Here is an 8,750-nt window from a genome sequence, read left to right as displayed (position 1 = left end):
AGGGTTGTTTTTTTTTCTCCTCCTTCCCTCCCACCTCCCAGCAAGTATCATTATTTCTCCTTTCCCTCTGTAATTCAGTCAGCCATGCCCTGCATGGGTGAGTTACATTAACTCTCACCAGCTCTTGGAATTCATCTCAATGCCTGAGGAGATATGAGGGCAATGTCTCTATCTCTTCCCCCAGCAGAGAGGCATATCTGCTTTGCTGCAAGGGGTCAAAGTTTGTTCACTCTCTAAGGGCTGGTTCAGCTAGGTTGGCCCCCAGACCACAAACTGGACCAGAGGGTGATAGAAATTGGCTCTGAGGGCACAACACAGGAGAAGGGGAGAAGGATCCCTGAGGGAGTAACTGTCCTTCACTGGCTATTATGTTTGTTTCCATTTTGTCTCTCTTCTTCCAAAGCGATGTCCAGACCTAACTAGGAAACGAGCCTTTGAAAAGGAAGAAGGAATTTTTTTGCAATCAGGTAACTCAAATTATTCAGCTCCAATCACTGTATCTCTCTCCCTTTTCTCCCTCAACTGACCTCCTACCCTCTTACTCTGAACACAGACCTGAAAGCTCTCTGGAAACCTCCCTGACACAAGGAGGACTTCCAGAGCCCCCAACCTTTTCATCTTTTGTTGGGCAAGTCTCCATCCAACTCTACCCCTCCCTTTCTGCCATGGGAGTCTGTGGGCTTGGAAAAGGCCCTGCAAAGATAAGTTTCTACTCTGCCCCTGTGGAGGGAGGTTTGTGACTACCCATACTTGGCATGTTTTGTCTTTTAAGGGAGAAACCAAGGGTAAAGCAGCATTTGTCAACATAGCACCAGCCTTATTCTCACATGCTTGGGGCATACTTGGGGAAGAGTAGGGCCACCAGTGGGCAGCACAGTCAGCCAAGGACGACCAGTAAGATTGGGAAATGTGCCCCGGGGTAGATAGTATACATGGAAACAGAGCTCTAGTGGTCCCCACAGTTTAATTTGGAACAAGGCTTGATCTACAATAAGCCAAGCAAGCTGGTCATCTAGAATTCTTAGCATTTTTCCAGACTAGGCCCAAGTCTGACATCCCAAAGCTTCCTGTTCCCCACCATCCCTGTGGAACCCAAGAACTAGACTAATACATCAGATTGCTAGGCAGACCCCTTCCATAACTGCCCACAAGAGGTAGTCAGTCTCTGAAGGGTTACCACCTATTTCCCAGGTCCCCATTTTGGACCTTAGAGCTACCAAAAAGATTAGCCAAAAGAAGGTCTACTAAGGAAAGGGGTCAGAGGAAGGAGTATTGAGAAAGGGGCTTTGCCTGCCCTCCTTTTTGCATCATGGGGGCTGCAGGTGCTGTTATCACCGTCCTTCCCCTCCTAGAACCATAGCCTTGCCCTTTGTTCTCGAATATGAAGGCCTCCTGCCCTGACACTGACACTGTCCCTTTGCCACTCTCCCAAATTTCAGGGTGGGGTAAAGGATGCCATAAATTTAAAAGAATTTAAAGTTCCCCAACTCCTCTTGATTTAACACTACCCCCCTCCACACACACACACACACACACACACACACACACACACACACAACACAAAACACCCTGCAATACCACCCAGTAAAGACCAAGTAGGTGACTTTCACTTTCAAAGAAGGGACAACCTCATACTGGGAGGATACAGAAGCCATTGTGGGCAGAAGTGTCAATCGCTAGGCTTCAAGGGGTCAAGGATTACATCCAGCCCATCTGAACCACCCCAGTCAGTGACTCCAGGGCTCCATAAAGTTAGAAAACAGAGGGACTCCCTTTCGACTGGGCTTGCAGAGCAGTTCTCACAACCCAATTAATCCCTTCCTTCATCCACAGCAACCTTCTCTCTTTGCCTACAAGGCTTTTGTTAGGCTTAATATAAAGTATCTTTTTCTGCTTTTCATTCTGTAGAGTTTGTGGGAGGATTTGATGGGGTGGGGGGATTTGACTATTTCTCCCTCCCCTTGTAACCTCTCCATCTCCTCCCTCCTCCCTCCAAAAGCCAAGCTCTTTTCAGAGGATGGGAAGAGCAGAGGAAGATTATGATATAGTGGTCAAAGTACCTGGGTTTGAATCCTAGCTCTACCACAAAACTACCTATGTGACCTTAGGTAAGTCACCTAAACTCCCTAGACCTGTTTCTAGTTGGACTGGATCATCTCTATGGCTCTTTCTGATTCTAAGTCCTACGAATTGGTAATTGTTGAACATCGAATTTCATTCCCTTCTACCTTCCTTGCTTTCCTACTAACTTCTACCTCTTCCTGTTGGTTTCTGTCCAGTGAGTAAGTTTTCTCTAGGCCTTGCGGAAGAAGGTAAGCAGGGAGGAATTTCTCACTGGCACCATCATTTCTAGCCTAGGGAGCTCTGAACAGGTATAGCTCTATTCAAATTCCAGGGACTTTCCAGGTCTACAAAGCCACATCTAAAGTGCCTGGGTGATGGGTAGGAAGAAGGCTTTCTTAGCCCTCCCACCATCTTCCTCTCATAGACACTTTCCAAGATGAGCAGCTCTACACTGGCTTTTACAAATAAGGTGAGGGAGGGGGGAAGAGAGGGGAAGCAGCACTTGAACTTTGCCCAAGTGATATTTCCCCCAATGTATTTGTTCTCTCCTCACCAAGGGAATTTTGGGACCCCTCTCCCACAGTCCAAAAATTAAACCCCTCTACAAAAATCACAACTGCCAATAACCTAGATGTCTTAGATTCACTTGGCTTGTGGATCTCCAAGCCATGCCTAGGGCTCACCAAATTCCAAACGGAAGAAATAAGATGGACAACAGAGGCACTGGCTCTCCCTGATGCCTCATTTGGGGAGTCATGGAAAGTTCTGGCTCTTTCCCAATTCTCAGCTAGTCCCCACTGCTCTCACCAGAGCCTGGTCTTTCTTCCACTGAGATGTTTGTCTGGTATATCTGCTCCACCCTCATGGGCCTAGTTGATTAGGTCCTCTTTTTCCCTGGGAGGGATGAAATGGCAGATAAAAGAGGACTGAGGGGGCCCTGGAGCAGGTGGCTAAGAGAAGATAGCAGTGGAACCATGCTGGGAGGGCTGAGGTGGATCTCAAAATATAGCAGAGGAGGAGGAGGGAGATGAAGAGGGGCTGCAGAGAAGGAAGGAGAGGAGGGTCCATTCCAGAGGAGCCATCTCCTTTTAGGCTGCCACTTCAATTGGAGGTAGTCCTCTTCTCGCTCTTTCCGGGCTCGCTGGTAATGATCTTCCTCTTTTAGGTACCAGACAGGTGGCCACCAGTGCTTCATAAAATACTCCTGGTTTTCTGGAGACATGGCCTTCATATCCTGGGGAAACTTCCAGCAGACATTGTTGTATTTGGTGCAGATATGGTGGAGACACCAGTCAGACAACTGGTATGCACAATGGAGCTAAGCCAGCTCCAGTAAAACAAGGACATCTCCATTTATATCTACCATCATCTGCGTGGCTTCCATCAGTCCCGTCACTGTGTACATTTCTGTGAGTGTGACCAGATGAGGCAAGCTCAGCCAGTTAACAAGGATGATGAGCTTCAGGTCGTCCAGGTCAGGAACAGCACTGAATATGCCTGTGTAGAGGTATTTCATCACAGCTCTCATACAGCTCTTGCTGGTGTAAGGAAACACAACCTCCATGGTTAAGCTTTCCACAAACGGCCCCTCAAACATGGCAGCCATCCAGTCGCAGCTGGAGATCACCAGAGGCTTGTGGGCACTAATGGTCCCATCTTCTAGGATGAAGATCACGTCTGAAAATGTGCCTTTAGCCAGACACTCCTTGACCTGGTTGGTCCTACAGATATGGAAGGCCTTAGTGATCTCTTGATTCATGAAGGCCTCATGGTTGAGGATGTTGCCAACCATCATGCACAGATCAAACACTTCCAGCAGTTCAGTGATATGGGCAATGTGCATGAGATCCCTTCATTCTCGTCTAATTCCTCAGTATACAAATACTTGAACACAGCTCAGAAGGGTCCAGGCTGAATATAAGCATCCATTTTCACCACCCCCATCAGGTGAGGGGGTCTTCCACCATCTCTTCCTGAATGCTCACAAATGCACGACTACAGGATGAGAGTACCCGGCCATGAACAAACAAGTAGCCAACCCTGTAGCCCTGAAGGATTCCATCACTAGTGGAAGCTCAGTGGCCGGCTGGGCCAGGACCCCCTTCCTCATCTGTGCTCTCGCACACATCAAAGCTGACTGCCTGCAGCAGGAAGTCCCATCCATGGTGGTGGTGATGATGGGGGTGGTGGTGGTCAGAGTGGCCTTGGGACTTCTCTATGCAGGGGCCCCCTGATCCAGAGGGACCGCCCAACTCTCCTTTACTCGGGTCCATGAAGAACAGGTCATAGAATTTGGAGGAAGAGGTGGAGAGGTAGATCTTGTGGGCAAAAATGCACACCCGCTCTTGCAACACCAGAATGATGTCCTCACAGAGAGGGTCCTCCCGGCAGTGGGCAGGACACTCCTCAGTTGTGGAAGGAGGATCTAGAACCACCATGATGGGGGGCAGAGGCTTGGGAGGGAGGAACAGAGCCTGTAGCAGGGGGCGCTGGACATTTCTCAAGTGATACTTCCAGAACTACAAGTGACGGCGGGAAATGAGGGCTGCCCGGATGGCATTGTCAAAGAAATCTTTGATGCCAAATTGTGCCACCAAAATGGTCTCATAGTATGGGATGCCCCAGCTCCTTGGCCACCTCCTGGCCCTTCTCAGGAGGCAGGATTTCATTTGGCTTGATAGGCCTGGCCAAAGGGCACCTGGCCCTATTGACCAAGTCAGCATAGCATAGGTCCAGCTGGCAACCCACTAGGATAACAGGAGCCCTTGGACAAGAGTGCTTAATTTCTGGGTACCACATTCTTGACATGGTGCAGGGAAGAACTGGGGATTAGCAATGGAGAAGCAAAGACACCACAACATCAGATCTGGCTCCATGCAGGCAGCCAGGGGCTGGTCCCTACCTTCCGAAAGCAAAGCACTGTTTCTTTGTGGTGGTCTCCAAAGGTGTCCCAGAGATGAAAGGACCACACTGGCATCATCTTCTACATCTTGAGAACATTCCAGCACCTTCTGGCACACCCAGTATCTGGTCAATGACCCAGACTGGTGGGCACATGGGTGGCAAACAGCTGGTACTGGGTGAGGGTGGCATTGTAGGCTCAGGCACAGATGAGCCTGGTTTTGCTGACAGCATTGTCCCTGACCAGGACACACTTTGTGGGGTCTATGTTTGGCCTCTCATAATCCATGTCAGAATCCATTAATTGGGACCACTGGCATACATGTGAACTGGGTAATGTGGAGGGCAAGGATCACACCTCATCCTGCAAAAACACATTCATTTTAGTGGGTGGCAGGGGTCGATCCCGTGCATGCAGGAAGTATGCGGCTGGTCCTAGATGGAGTCTGGCCCCCACACAGCAGGCCAGTCGGGCCAGCTGGATGGCCGAGCCCGCGGCAGGGTCCCCGGGCTGGTTCACTGTATCCTTAGCCTCTCCACCCGGCGGCACTGCCGGGAGCTCAGGGTCTTAGCCACTGACCTTATGATTGGTGTCTATTTATTTTAAGTAGCCTAACCTAGACCCATATTTTGAACCTTTGGTCATCTTCATCATTAACCTGAACTCTGGCCTCTACTTCCAACTGGCATACCAACTCTGTCTACTCCCCTGGTGTTCTAATAGGTGAATATTTACTGCAAGAATCCTAACTCAGACCTACAATTCGGTTACTCTAAAGACATCTTCAGTTTTCATGTCATCTCACCATATTTACCTCTATTTATCCTCTTCCCATCCTTGCTCTGGGAACAGAGCAATCAATGTTACTAAATCTGGAAGGGACATTTCATTCAATTGTCTTACAAATACATTCACCATCCCTGTGACTTTCAGTTATAAAACCTGCCTCCCTCGCACCTTCCACATTGGACTGTAAACTCTTTTAGGGGAAGGATTGTCTTTTTAAAAAAGTTTTAAAAAGGTATGCACATTATTGACTATGACGTTTTATACATATTGAGTGTCTAATAAATGTTTCTAATTATGTCATTTGCAATCAATATTTTAATAATTGTTGGTCCCCCATCTCATGGCTTCCACTTGTAAAACTACAAAATACGTTTTAATCTGAAAGTATTTTGAAAGTCCAGTCATGGAACTTGGATTTGATCCTAATATTTAGGGGGATAGAACCTCATTCATTATATTCTATTGAATCTCAACCCTGATTTTCTCACCCCTAGCTAGATTTTTGCATACTCTGGTGTAATCAAAAGGAATGCTTTGGGAGAATCTTGCACATTTCTGTTGGCATTGATTGCCTTTCTGACATTAAGAATGATCTTGTTGCTTCATATAGAGAACTCAACAGGTCAGATGTATTGTTGATTGTTTTTACAATTTAATTCTAAAAGGGTTGCTAGTGAAGCACCTAGATGTTTCTTTTAATTTTCCTTGAGATATTTTTATTAAGATAAAATCATCCAGTGACTTAAAAGTATCACTGCCTTTGTATCCGAACTCTGATAAATGGATTTCCAATCCACCAGAATTTTTTTTTTGGTGCTGTATTTAAGATTTCCTGGAAAACAAGAGAAGTGGAAACAGTAGCCTTTCCCTTATCCCCTACCCCTTTTATCCCTGTCTAAAAGAGACTAGCATAATCAACCTAAAAGTGGCGCCAGCTGGACTAATGAAAGAAGATGTTAACGGGAAAAAAGCTTTCCATTTAATGCATTAGAAATATTGTGGAATATTTATTCCTCATTTATGTTTAGCAAATTATATTGAGCACCTTATTTCCTACAATGTAAGTAGTTAAATTTAAAATTTAAGAGATTCTATTCTTTAGAGCCAGGTGGATTTCTAATGATAGGATTCCTGATCTGCATCAGCATACATGATCAATGTTGGAGCTCTAATAGTTTATTGTCATACATATATTTATTAGTTCCTCTTCCTTTTCCTGTCAAATAAAAGAAGTAAAAAATGACTGTAGGTTGATGAAAAGAGAGTGAAAGTTTCATGTAATACAAAATTATTACTAGGAACATTTGGAGGACTAAAAGCAGTATTTTCACTGTCCCTCATTTTTTAACTATTTTACTATCTCACTTCTACCTCTTAGTTTCTCTGCTTTTTTGTCAAGACTCTGTTCAAATCCTGCTTCATCTCAGTTACCTATGCCTTCTCCTCTTGGATTATTTTCTATCTACACTGTGTATATTCTGTATGTATCTATCTAGTGGTTGCCTTCCCCATTAGACTACACAATTCTTGAGGTCAGTATCTTTTCCCCCTTTTTTGTATCATCAATATTTAGCACCAAGTCTGCCAAAGAGGAAGTGTTTAATAACTTCTTGTTGACAGACTGACATATTTAGAATGATTTTTGATAATTTGGTATATTAGTATATCATTCGGTATTTTGAGAAAAAAAAAGTAACAAGACTGAATTCCTGTCTTAGCAATAGATTAGTTGTAAGGGGTTAGGAGTTGAGTATGCCACTTAAGTTTCTAGCCTCAGGGACTGGGGAGATAATGTTGCTTCAATAATAATAAGGAAGATAGGAGAGGTGGGAGAGTTTAGGGGGAAAGATAAAGGAGTTCATTTTTGGACATGTCAAGTTTATGTCTACTGAATATCCAATATGAGATGTCGAAAAGCAGTTGGGGATGTCACTTTGGAGATAGCAGAGAGAGAGGTTAGGTTATGATAGGTGTATTTGAGAATCATTTGCATAGATATGATCACAAAACCAATGGGACCTGATGAGAAAACTGAGTGACATAGGATGGAAGGGGAAAGAAGAGAGACCAGGAGAGAATACTGAGGGATACTTATGGTTAGAGGGTATAATCTGGATGAGGATGCAGCAAAGAGGACTGAGAAGGAGCAGTCAGATAAGAGAAGAAAGAAGAGGGAGTGGTGTACAAAAACTTAAAAAGAGCATTAATGAAGCAAGGGTATTTGACGGTGTCAAAGACTACAGAAAGAGAATTATGGTTTAGAAAAGAGCAATGGATTTGGGAATTAAGACACTAGTGATCATTTTAGGGAGAGCAGTTTTGGTAGAAAAATAAAGTCACTAATTGGATTGTAATGTGTTAAGAAGAGAGAGGAGAGAAAGTGGAGGTACCTATACTGGACAGCTTTTCCTAGAGTTTTTCCATAAGGGGCTGAAGAGCTATAGGATGAGAACAGGTATGGAAGAAATAGGTGAGGGATTTTTTGAGGGGAAACATAAATATATTTGTAGGTAGCAAGGAAGTGGTTCATTGACAGGGAGAAACTGAAAAATAGGTATAGCATAGGTGACAATCTGTTAGAGAAAGGATTCCATGAGATTGCTTCATCAGGCAAACAGGTCATCCTTCATAAGGAGCAAATTGACCTCATCTATTAAAGGATTAAATTAGATTAGCTGACCTCAAAATTCACTTCTAGATCTAAATCTAAATCTAATATTGCATGATTATTGTATTGTATTATTGTATGATCCTATCTTTTTAGGAGTATTAAAAAACTGGAATGTTATTATTAATGAACAATGAACATGATAGCAAAGAAAACAAACAACAACAAAAAAAACCCCTTTAAGGTTATTAATAGGGGTCACATTACCCCAAATGAAACTATGTGTTTAATTAAGGTCCCAATCCAGAAAATTCATAGGAACATAAAATATAGAATTGGAAAGAAAATTTAAAATGATTTAAAGTAATAGCCTTAGTTTACAAGAAA

General features: G+C 44.3%; 1 pseudogene; it reads right to left on the bottom strand.

Annotated features, from left to right (window-relative positions):
* Nucleotides 1-3,062: 3,062 nt before the first annotated feature.
* LOC122747855 lies at nucleotides 3,063-5,330 on the bottom strand (annotated as a pseudogene).
* Between the last annotated feature and the right edge of the window lie 3,420 nt (nucleotides 5,331-8,750).

The sequence above is a fragment of the Dromiciops gliroides genome, chromosome 3 (genome assembly GCF_019393635.1).
Source record: "Dromiciops gliroides isolate mDroGli1 chromosome 3, mDroGli1.pri, whole genome shotgun sequence".
NCBI classification, from domain to species: Eukaryota; Metazoa; Chordata; class Mammalia; order Microbiotheria; family Microbiotheriidae; genus Dromiciops; species Dromiciops gliroides.
The sequence above is the reverse complement of the archived record's forward strand: the minus strand, read 5'-3'. Positions and strand labels throughout refer to the sequence as shown.